The 11,395-nt window shown below is 39.4% G+C and overlaps 1 long non-coding RNA gene across 6 annotated transcripts; it reads right to left on the bottom strand.

The window, feature by feature from the left end:
* Positions 1-7,522: 7,522 nt before the first annotated feature.
* On the bottom strand, positions 7,523-11,135 carry LOC125513169. Of its 6 annotated transcripts, XR_007285715.1 has the most exons (6): positions 10,814-11,135; positions 9,733-10,354; positions 9,585-9,643; positions 8,312-9,508; positions 8,138-8,222; positions 7,523-8,065 (listed from the first exon to the last, which is right to left on the bottom strand). It is a non-coding gene; the product is annotated as an uncharacterized LOC125513169 (long non-coding RNA). The 6 variants fall into 6 exon arrangements; XR_007285713.1 differs by having other exon boundaries at positions 8,312-9,643; XR_007285714.1 differs by having other exon boundaries at positions 9,585-10,354.
* Positions 11,136-11,395: the final 260 nt, after the last annotated feature.

The raw sequence follows: 11,395 nt of genomic DNA on the forward strand, positions 1-11,395 counted from the left end.
AGGCCCTTTGCAGAGGGAAGCAGAGGTTGCCATGTGCTTTTTATTTGGATGCCCAAGCTCTTAATGCAAAGGAACATCACGTTATATTGCCCCTTATGATAGCAACCTTTATTATGCACTCTGTCGCTTTTATTACTTTGCCATCACAAGTTCGTACAATGCTTAATTTTCCCTTACAGTAAAAGATCAAACATATTTAGGAGCATTTTTATTGCTTTATGCACCGATGACAACTTAGTTGACGGATCTTATTCAATCCATAGGTATGTATGGTGGACACTCATGGCAAGAAACTGGGTTTAAGGGTTTTCGGATGCACAAGTAGTATCTCTACTTAGTACGATTTTTTGGCTAGCAAAAGATCCTAGGAAAACACCACATGTTGGAGGATCTATGACAATATAACTTCTACGCAAATATACCCAAACATAACTCATTACGTTGTCTTCCTTGTCCAACTTCAACTAATTTGCTCAAGTTTGAAAATAATTAATGGGTATTCACAATCATACAAGATGTCCAAGATAATCTATTTGCATGTGAAAGTTCTCTTCCTTATACTAATCATTCATGAATTGCTTGTGTGGCCAATATTGTGATTGTCAAGCTTCAAAAGATTTCACTTTCTGAACCCAATGTGAAGCTACCACTAAGCATGATATGAACATATAGTTTCAACTTCATGATATTCAATTCATTCAACAATTTACTCATAGGATATAAGTGAAGCACAAGAGTAAATGACAAGCTACTCCAAAGAGATATAAGTGAAGATCAAGCGAGTAGTTAAGTAAATGGGTAGCTAATTGAGGACTCTCTCTTATTTAAAACTTTCAGATCAAAGTATTTTATTTAAACAGCAAGCAAAACAAAATAAAATTATGTTCCAACAATAGCACACATCATGTGAAGAAGCAAAAACTTAGGATCAACCGATACTAACCGATAATTGTTGATGAAGAAAGGTGGAATGCCTACTGGGGCATCCCCAAGCTTAGATGCTTGAGACTTATTGAAATATTATCTTGGGATGCATTGGACATCACCAAGCTTGAGATTTTGTTTCTCCTTAATTCCTTTTATATCATGGTTTCCCTAAATCTTAAAATTTCATCCACACAAAACTCAACAAGAACTCGTGAGATAAGTTAGTATAAATCAATGCAAAACCCTATCATTCTCTACTGTAGAAAATCACTAAAATTATTATTTAACATTGCATACTAAATTCATCTACATATTTAATAGTCCTATTCTCAAATAGAATCATTAAACAAGCAAACATATGCAAACAATGCAACCATAACAGCAATCTGCCAAAACAGTACAGTCGATAAAGAATGCAAGAACATTCATACTTATATAACTCCAAAAATTCTGAAAATTACCACACTGTATAAAATTTATCATAGCTTATTGTGCAAAAAGTTTCAACATTTTATCACGTTCTGAATTTTCCAGAGAATTTTTGCAACAGCGGTGAACTTTTTATTTTGAAACAGCAACATGTATACTTGCAAAAATAAGCATGGTAAAGGCTATCCTTGACATTTTTGTTGAAAAGAAAGACACAAAATATTATTCTAAATAACAGAAATCAAATCAAAACAAAAGAAAATGATGCTCCAACTAAAACACATATCACGTGACAAATAAAAATATAGCTCCAAGTGAGGTTACCGATATTGTTGAAGACGAAAGAGGGAATGCTTTCCGGGGCATCCCCAAGCTTAGTTTCTTAGATGTTCCTTGAATATTACCTTGGGGTGCCTTGGGCATCCCCAAGCTTAGGGTCTTGTCACTCCTTATTCTCCTCATATCGACATCTCACCCAAAACTTGAAAACTTCAATCACACAAAACTTAACGGAACTTCGTGAGATAGGTTAGTATGTTAAAGAGCAAACTATTTCACTTTGGTACTGTCAAATAAAAGATTCATAATTGTTTCCACACAATGCCTACTGTAGCATATCATTTCCACAATTTATATTGAGCAATATAAGCCATAGAAACTAGGAACCAAGCAAACTATGCATTGAAAACAGAATCTGTCAAAAACAAAACAGTCTGTAATGATCTGAACAACAACCATACTTCTGCTACTCAAAAAATTCTGCAAAATTAGGAAATCCTGGGAAATTTGTATATCAATCTTGTGCAAGAAGAATCAGGATTTTATTATGCTTCTGTAAGAAATGAAAATTATTTTATTGGGTGCAAAATTTTCTGTTTTCAGCAAGATCAAATCAACTATCACCATAGACCATCCCAAAGGTCTTACTTGGCACTTTATTGAAACAAAAGCTATAAAACATGATTAATACAGTAACCTAATCATACAAATACAAAAACAGTAGGTAAAAGTGTTGTGAAGTTTCCCAACAAGCGCTTTTCTTTAATGTCTTTTAGCTAGGCATGATGATTTCAAAGGTGCTCACATAAAAGTAAAGAATGAAACATAATGGGAGCATCATGAATCACAAGTTCCTCTCTCATAAAATTTTCAGTAGCATCATGAATGAATTCAACAATATAGCTATAACATAAAGCATTCTTTTAATGATCCACAAGCATAGAAATTTTGTTACTCTCCACATATGCAAATTTATTCTCATGAATAGTAGTTGGAGCAAACTCAACAAAATAGCTATCATTTGATTGGAAATTAAAATCATGATGACAAGTTTCATGGTTATCATTATTCAATATAGCATACATGTCATCACCAAATCATCATAGATAGCAACTTTGTGATCATAATCAATTGAAACCTCTTCCAAAATAGTGGATTCATCATTAAATAAAGTCATGACCTCTCCAAATCCACTTTCATCAATATAATCATCATAAATAGGAGGCATGCAATCATTATAACAAATTTGCACATCAAATCTTGGGGGACTAAAAGTATCATCTTCACCAAACATAGCTTCCCAAGCTTATGGTTTTGCATATCCTTAGCATCATGAATATTCAAAGAATTCATACTAACAACATTGCAATCATGCTCATCATTTATACCAAACATTCTATTGAATTCTTCTTCTATCAATTGAGCACAATTTTCCTTTCCATAATTTTCATGAAATACATTATAAAGATGAATAATATGATGCAACCTTAATTCCATTTTTTGTAGTTTTCTTTTATAAACCAAACTAGTGATAAAACAAGAAATCAAAAGATTCAATTACAAGATCTAAAGATATACCTTCAAGCACTCACCTCCCCGGCAATGGTGCCAGAAAAGAGCTTGATGTCTACTACGCAACTTGTTCTTGTAGCCTTGTGTTGGGTCTCCAAGCGCAGAATTTTGTAGGACAGTAGAAATTTTCTTTCAAGTGGATGACCTAAGGTTTATCAATCCGTGGGAGGCGTAGGATGAAGATGCACTACAAGAGATTGGGCCTACTATCACGAGCTAAGAAATGTCATGAAACATTCATAAAAGTCACAAAATACCCATATGTGACATTATTTGGGCGTCACGAGCATCGTCACGGAATCCCCGTCACAGATTACTCCTAGTGACGGCGTACGCACAAAACGTCACTCAACATGGGACCTTCAGTGACATTCGACGTCACTGGATTTTCGATGGCCCAATACACATTGTATTTCTAAATGGGCCGAGCCTGATAATTTGGTGGATTTACATTTTATATCCATTTTCTAGGCCATGGACAATTTGCTGCCCAATATTGTTTGATTGGGAATTTGTTGGGCTATATCCATTTTCTGCCAATTATTTTTCTTTCTACTCATTCAATCCATCTTACTATTGTCAACACATAATATTTTTGCTTCATATGGCAGGCAATTAATGACAACTTGCCTATTTCACAACACACATCACGATCATAGTTTTTATTAAAAAAACATCACAATCATAGTTCACATGCTACATAAGCCGAAATAACACAAGTTACATAAACCTGATGAAACAAGTAGCAGTAATGGGCACTAAGGACTATATTAACAAATGAGTATTGTCTTGGCTTCCAAACATAATTGTATAGCTTTCATCTTCATCAAAGCAAGGAACACTTTTTGGTCATCTCTTCTCCTAATTTCTTGAAGGCAACTAAAGTTGTTGTAACCCTTCTTTGTCCATCATGACTTCTTCAAAGATGACTTGCATATCATCATGTCAAAATCTAGCATAGGATTAGAATTGACAACAAACTCGTAAACAGATCAAAAGAAGAGGGCATGCTGTGATTATAAGGCTAGTAGTGACTTGTTATATCATGCATGTGCAGCTAATTGACTTATAACCACATTACAACTATCAGCACATATATTAAACCATGTAGATCCATTACTTGCGGGCAATAGCAATTTTTGTTTATCTACAATGGGAAGACAGAGAGGGGAGGTGAGCAATCTCACTGGTACCTGTTAGCATCTAGAGAGAACGACATCTGTTTCAGATTATGCTCGAATCTGGCATGAGCGCCACTCCAGCTGCAAAACAATCACCGTTTGAGGGGTCTAATCACACAAGGAACAAACTCGTCACCTATGTAGCACTATGGCACACATGCCACAATGCAGAACCGTGTACGGTGTGGATTGTAACAATCTAATAATTTGGAACAACATGACTAAGGAGGAAGATGGAGTCACAACTACCGTGCGTTGTTGCATCTGGATGGAGGGAGTGTTGCATTGTTCATCCTGCATAGAGAGGAATGATGTTAGATTGGGATCCTGTGAATTGCAGGCAAAGATGAACTAGAGGCGGCAGGAATAGGGCTTACCTGTAGAGACGAAAAAAACACGACGATAGCTGGATCATCGATGCCTCATAGTTCTCTGCTGCTACTCAGTGCAGGTGATAGCCATCATCATCCACCTCGCGACTGGCACCCGTACCACGAGTGAGATAGGGGAAAAGTGGATCTGGACTGGCGAGGAAGACGGTGTGGCGGTTTCGTTGTTCGTGATAGCCATATCCGTGTGGCGTCAGCTCCGAGTGCCATGACGATCTGGCCGGGCGGTGATGGCATCCGGGGTGGTCAGATCGGTTGTAATCTCGAAGGTGGATGAACACCCAGTCGTCGGCCTTCGCAACTTGCAGGAGGGGGTGAGTTTGAGAACGCTGGGGTGAAGGAGGAATTTGGTTTGTCGCTCGCAGCCGAGGTTGACGCCAGTGCCGAATGTAGATTTCAGCACGGTGGCAGTGGCGTCTAACCAAGATAGAGATTTGGTTTTGTACTAGGAAAATTGCCCGTGCGTTGCAACGGGAGACAACGAGTAAACAATGGGATACAAGCCGGCTTCACAGTAGGGTTTAGTACTTCTATAGGGGTCCACCATCGAGGTGGGCCGTTGGTAAGTAGAAGCGACTTAACTTGGGCAAGCACAAATTGTAGTTGAGAAGGACGACCCGGTCCGGGGAATACCAATGGCACGGTTGCAAGCAGTGGCAATAGAGCTCTAAGCTAGTCATCAACCCAGGCAACAGCGTGCTAGAAATTTTCAAGACTTCTATTTTTGTACCGAGTGAATTTATATGTATCATAGTGAGGATTAATAAAGTTAATAGTATCTAACATTAAAAGGTGGTATCTTATTCTTTTCGTATGTAAGCACTTCATCTACTGATCCCACCTAAACAAGAGAGTGACTCATCACCTCAGCTGCTGATCCCAGGGCAGCTTAATACATCGTCGAAAAGATACATTAGTACCTGACGAAGTGATGATCATCGTGATAATTGAAATGACAAACATACTGCTTCTCACACAGGTTACTGATCTATTAAGATCGTCGTACAACAAAGAAAGAAAGGAAATTTGTGTACCAGATCATCTTGTGATGCAAAGAATATATCCTAGCACCTATTAGAGACACCAGCCTATCCATTTCCCAGTATCGCTACTTCGTTCGTTTCTATTCGATGCCGATATTCACAAAACAGTTTCTTCCTGTGGTTAAATGCTAAACAAAAAAATATCGTCCCATCTCATCAGTTGCAGCTTATTAACGACTCGTAGTATGAGAAACGAAATATCAAAATGAGCAGGAAAAGTGGTTAATATCGTCAGTGGAATAGAGGTAACTCTACCAGTCCCCAAAAGATCAAATGGGCATTTTTTTTTTCTTTTGGAATCAATAGAAAAAATTATCACATGATATGTTAATCAAAGTGATATTATTTTGATGTCGACTGTTCAATCAAACATAAAAAAAGGAGTAGAGGAGAATTAGTTCTCACCGCTCCATCTCTATCTACAACTCTGAATTACTGTGGATAGTGTACAGTGTAATGAGACATGAACCGGTGCCCTAATTAGGTCTAGATTGTTATAACATCACAAGGATACCATGGGTCAACCAAAAAGAACAGCTACATAACATGGACTGATGCTAATGCAAGCATGAGACATATGCACACGCAAGTTATCCAATATCATCTCGAGATGCAAGAATATATGATAACATCTGTCAGAGATACTTGCCTATCTTGAGATGCGATAACATATGGTAACATCTGTTAGAGACACCTATCAATCCATTTTCCCAGAAACGCTACTTCGCTCGTTTTAATTCGATGCCGCTATTTACAAAGCAGTTCTTTGTATCGTTAAGTACTATACAAACAAGAAAATAGGTGCTTGTTCCATATCAGTTGCTGCTTATTAACAACTCCCTGTATGAGAAACAAAAATGTCAAACTGGGCAGGGAAGGTAGTTAATCCCATTAGTGACATATAGGTAATTACTCCAGGGTCTAGAAGCTCAAATGCGGTTAGGTTTTCCTTTTGCGATAAATATAGAAAATATAACAGGATGCATTTGTGTACTGCTGAATGCCGAAGCTTAAGCATACGGTGCTGCCTTTTCCAAGCTAGTTGAAATCTACCAGATGCACTAAATTTTACCTTTATGCAGAAGCCAGAAAGATCACTGAAAGCAGAAAAACAGATTTAGTACATACTCATTTCATTTCTACTACATTTCTAGCAAGGCAAAAGAACAAATTTATGTGTTAAAGCAAAATTAGAACATGTTCCCAAGAGAAGGAATGAATCAGTGAGATCGAAGGTGCCACGAATATTAAAGCCTTAACAGCTCCTGTGAAGTTGTTCTCTACCATATGAAAGGGCAAGTATTATTAGGTTGCAGTCAATACCAGTTTGGTTGATACCATCCAATGCTTCATGATTTGCGTATAGTTTTTCTTATAGAAATGCACAGAAGAGTCACTCTAAATAGAGGTGAACAATATTTATTTTCAAAGATCTTCATGGAAGTTCAAGCATCGCAGCAGTTAATGATTGAACAACTTCATGGCTTATTACAAGTCTAGGAAGATAACTTCATATGGCACAATATAGGTGAATAACTAAGCAAAATAAACAGGTATCTTGTATTTTGCTGCAAATGTTCAAGCATGTAAATCTGTAAATGGATAGGCATTGGAGTAGTATCCCGAAATAGAGTAAAAATAACTTCTTATTTACAATTCTAGGATTTGATACATCACCCCTGTGAAGAACAGACATCATCACTGTAACAAACAAACACAGCGGATCTTATCAAACAGCTTTTGGAAATGTACACCGATGTTTAAGAAAAGCGTAGTTAAACCTTCTAAACTAAAGATTGTGACTTTTTTCAATAAAGAAACAACAATCCCTCTATAAGTTGTCAGAACTCAGAACAATTGGACCAAGGAACTTCTAACAAATAACAAAACCATCTACAATAGCAATCACGACCTTCAATCCTAACTCTGCAATGTTGAGCAAGATTTTATCTATGCAGTTTGCACCTCATCCTATGCGTACACAAGATCTCTCTTTATGTCACCAACTTTAATGTCTGCAGATCCAGCTGTTGACATTGCACTCCCCAGATGCTTCCGCAACTCTGCTCCACAAGGAGGAGACGGGGTGGAGGTGGGGAGCTGCTGCTTCTTCGATCCAGCGCTCCATGGGAGAGGACAAAGGAGGACGGGGCTCCGCCTGCCACGCCCATCCTCGCCTCCCTCTATATTCATAGGTGCTCGACCCCGCCGCCCTCTCCCTCCACGAGAACGCCGTGATCCGGGGCTTTGCAAGATAGCTTGTCAGCCAATATGGATGTACATTGACACGACAAAAAAACAGTAATTATGTTCATACCTTGTGAGTTATATATATTCTAAGTAGACTATAGATGACAAAGAATCGAAGCTTCTGTGCATACTCATTATTCAGTAAACTTGTCCTGTAACAGGTTAATATTGTGTCATTATAGAACTTGGTACAGTTTAGTAACAGAAATGATCAACCAGATGATCTGCAAGAGCAGACTACCTTATCAGATTTTAGTGCCTACATGACTCTCTTTCTTTGCAGCTGGTAACTTAATTATAACGGTAATACAGCACACGAAACGAAACTCAATCAAGGTAATACATATGCTCCCCTCTGCGCCTTTAACTACTAGAACAAAAGAAGAAATAGTAGTTAGCTTGATGTAAAATCCTGACTAAAAAGAAGAAATAACAGTCAACTCAATGTAAAAAACAATTATGCTGCAGAAATACAAATAGAAGTTATGGAAGGCTAACCAGTTATTCCTTCCCACTAAGAAAATCTGTAGCACTATCAACCATAAGCATTGCATTATTACATACAGCTAAACTTAACAACAGAAAGATCTATGCTTTTAGTTTTACTTGATTTTTGTTAGCAAGTAAAACTGTTGGAAGTGTAGCCGTACCATGCCAGCTCTACATGGACCAAATAAACCACAGTAAGCTGATGTTAGCTATCATTGGGCCTGTTCCGGACAACTCCGCTTCATCAAAATCAGTTTCACTCCACCAAATCCACTTTGGAGCAGTTTCATACATAAGTTGTAGCACTACCAAACAGAATATTTGGTTTCCGTCTAACTCCAACTTCAAGAATGGGAAATCTGGTGGAAAGGATCTATTTGATTGGATGAGGGAGGAGAAACGAAGGGGTATCCACTTACTGGTGGCAGTGGTGGGTAATTGTCCCCCAACTCCAGCTTCTAGAGTTTTTTGGAGCACCCCCTAAAGAGCTTCGTAGAAAACTAAGAGTTGTACCTCAGATTCTAGTTTTTTTGAGGAGTGGCATATCGTGGAGCTACTCCGTTTGGCTTGCGTTTTCTGGAGTAGAGCTAAATTTTAAGGAGCAGAGTAGTCCCAAACAGGCTCATTATAAACATATCCATGGGTGTACATATATTCAAAAATTCAGATAACAAATAGTTGTATCATATCAGTGTTTCCCTACAAAAAAGAAACCGTATCATTGAACATATTGGATCCGATCTTCACCAAGTGGTAGCTCAGACTGCCTTGTACAAAGTTTGCAACCAGTAATCGGAAGTCCTATACAAGTAAAATGTACAAGAAATTGCATACCAGCACCCGAGTCCAGTAGCATTGGACTCTGCCTTGTATGCTGAGCTTATTGTTTGCAAGTGACTGAAAGTATTACCATCACCATTGGAGTGTATCCAGATTCAGGCATGTGTATCTATTACACCTCAAATATAAAATTAGCTTCCATGCAAAAGAAAAACTTAGCTTAAACAAATTGTACTCTAAAATACCTAGTATTGTACTATTTTGAAGATCTCTGGAGCAGGTTTTTCATTCCTTGGTCGTGTGTCTAAGTGTACAAATTAATTAGGTCATACCACTCAATTATAATCAAACAAATTAGTGTAATCTATGGGGTGGGAGTGAAGTACCACTCACCGAAGCATAGGAACAGCTTGGGTAATGACGTCATTGACAAGTACAAATCACAATGTCAAAGCACATCTGGGATCGCCGCATCTGCCTGCTCACTATTTGAAGTGTGCTCTTCGCTGCAGCATACAGTGATCACCAGGACGCGGAGGGCTATCTCCCCTATCTATATATTGTACATTCAGATACCAAAATCCTTGAATGGCATAGACATGACCTCCAAGAGAATCATTGAAAAAGTCTTACTATCCTCCTTATTTCTGCATGTATGCCAACACAAACATGAACACCACGTCCAGTGATCCCTCCATCAGCTCAAAAGGCCATTCCCTGTTTATGACCTCTATTGGAAGCCCGCCTCAGTCCGTCGATGCATCGGCTGAGACTGAGCTGCTCGTCAGTGCTTGCCAAAGGCGGCTCCATCTTTTTGGTGAATAGAAATCTCAGATGTCAATGGGTGCATGGTAGCAGATGTGCCAGAGAGAGGGCTGCTTCAGGGCAATCTTATTGGGTGTCAGCAGTCAACTCCAACCTTAAGAATAACATCTATTATAGAGCAATTAACAAAATGAACCAGCTATCTTAACTGACGCCGAACCCTGTCGTTGCTTGTCGATGCCTCAAACACCTGCAACATGTAGCAGAAAAATCAGAGAAGGAAGGGCAGCAGCAGCTCCTCCGATGCAAGCGTTGGCTGCCATCATGGGACAGTAGGGTGGGATGCAACAGAGCACAGATCAATTAACACATAAATTGTACCAAACAATTGAGCTCAAATAGTAGTAAGTTGATGAGCAGGGGAGGCACATGGACCTCAAACAATGCCCATTGTTTGTTCATATTTCAGTAGCAGCTCCCTAAATTCCAGATTGAACAATTCAACTAATAACTGCAGTTCAGTCAGACATCAATTCAACTAACAAATTCATGGTTAACCTTGCTGTTCAATTCAAGGAACAATCAACACATATCAACAAAATTGACCTCAAACAGTAGCCCCAATTGAGCCCAAACAGTGGTAAATCTAATCAAGAGCAATGCCTCAATGTCCACGAACAAGAGCAGAGAGAGGAGGGAGCGAACTCACCTGAAGACCAGAAGGATGAAGCTCCATGGGTGGTGCTTCCCGAGCTGCAGAAAGGCAAGGTCGACCCCTCCTTCCTCAAGCATCCAATCCACTTCCCCGCCGCTCGTCGCGCCCTCTCCTTCTCCCTGCCACTCCTCCTTCTTTCTATCTCTCCCCTCACCACTGTCTCTCTCACTGGTGCAACGCCACCGTATCCAGTCTCCGCCGGAGCTCGTCATCTCGCTCGGAACCGGCGAGGAACGCCGCCGCCATGAACTTCGAGTTGAAGCCCCGCCGTTGGTGTTGGAAACGAATATTTTGGCAATGCAACTCGATGTATTGATCGGTGCATAACGTATATGTAGGTGGGCCACAACCTCAACTATACAATGACTAGGAGGTGGACCGGACTATACAATATACATGCACAAACCATATATTCAACACCCCCCGTAGTCGAAGCGTCGCCGAAAACGCAAAGACTGGACGAACTCCTCGAAAACAGAAGTAGGTAGTCCTTTTGTCATAACATCGAAACTGTTGCGCCGTTGGGACGTGGAGGACCCAGATGCGCCCAAGGGCCACCTGCTCATGAACAAAGTG

The sequence above is a fragment of the Triticum urartu genome, chromosome 6 (genome assembly GCF_003073215.2).
Source record: "Triticum urartu cultivar G1812 chromosome 6, Tu2.1, whole genome shotgun sequence".
Taxonomy (NCBI): Eukaryota; Viridiplantae; Streptophyta; class Magnoliopsida; order Poales; family Poaceae; genus Triticum; species Triticum urartu.